Here is a 1,567-nt window from a genome sequence, read left to right as displayed (position 1 = left end):
AGGATAAGCAAAGCACTGCTTAAGAATAAGAATAAGGTTGGAGGCCTGTCACTTCCCGACTTCAAAATTTACTATGCGGCTACGGTGGTCAAAACAGCTTGGTACTGGTACAATGAAAGGTACATAGATCAATGGAACAGAATCTAGAATCCAGAAATTAACACATCTACATATAGCCAACTGATTTTTGACAAAACACCTAAATATATTGCATGGGGAGGTGATAGTCTCTTCAACAGATGGTCCTGGAAGAACTCAAAATGATATGCAAAATATTGAAACAAGACCTTCACTTCACACCTTATACAAAAACAAACACAACATAGATTAAGGACCTAAATGTGAATCCCAGAATTATGAAGGCAATCAATGAAAAAATCGGAACAAATGTGAGGGCACTAATTTAGGGAATACAATAGACTAGAAAACATTTTGAAAACCACACAAACAAAAGCAGATAAAATAGATGAGTGGGACATACTAAAAATTAAGAATTTATGTGCATCAAAAGACTTCACCAGTAGAGTAAAAAGGGAACCCACAGAATGTGGAAAATCTTTTGCAATGACACATCAGACAAGGGACTTATTTCTAAAATATACAGGAAACTACAACACCTCGACAAGAAAAAGACAAATAACCCAATTGAAAATGGGCACAGAACATGAACAGACAATTCCCTAAGGAAGAGATCCTGGCAGCTAAAAAACTTATGAAGAAATGTTCATGATCACTAACCATTAGAGAGATGCAAATCAAAACAACAATGGGATATCGTCTCACACTAACAAAAAACAGCAAAGATCAAAAATGCAGAGGACAATAAATGCTGGCGGTGATGTGGAGAGACTGGGACACTTCTGCATTGCTGGTAGAACTGCAAAATGGTCCAACCTCTCTGGAAAGCAATATGGCGCTTCCTTGGAAGGTTGAAAATGGAAATACCTTACTATCCAGCAATTCCTCTACTTGGTATTTACCCACAAGAAAAACGAGCCACAACATGAGAAGATATATACACACCAATGTTCATAGCTGCACTATTTACAATTGCAAAAAGATGGAGTCAGCCAAAGTGCCCATCAACTGAAGAATGGATAAACAAGGTGTGGTACATACATACAATGGAGTATTATGCTACCTTGAAGATTAACAAGGAAGCTGCATGCCACTTCCTAACATGGATGAACCTTGAGGGCATTATGTTGAGTGAAATTAGTCAGTCACAAAAAGAGAAATATTGCATAGGACCACTACTGTAAAAGACTAAGAAAAAGAACCCATACTAAAGGGGGGTGGGGGGAAAATCTTTGTTGATTGCTGGGAAGTTGGGGGTGGATGAGGGGAGGGAGGGGAGGGTGGAGCACAAGGCAGGGATTAGACACAGGAATGTTTGGGTGCTGGGGAGGGGGGCAATATACAAGAAGGGAGAGGGGAATGGAAAAACAAAGCAGATGGGAAAACAACTAGGCATGTTTGAATGTGCTAAGTGGGACAGAGGTAAAGAATGATGTATGCACAACCTTGGACCTACAGGGCTCTGGGATACAGAGATTGAGACATGGTT

Source organism: Chrysochloris asiatica, unplaced genomic scaffold (genome assembly GCF_000296735.1).
Source record: "Chrysochloris asiatica unplaced genomic scaffold, ChrAsi1.0 scaffold00073, whole genome shotgun sequence".
Taxonomy (NCBI): Eukaryota; Metazoa; Chordata; class Mammalia; order Afrosoricida; family Chrysochloridae; genus Chrysochloris; species Chrysochloris asiatica.
This window is presented reverse-complemented; position numbering follows the sequence as displayed.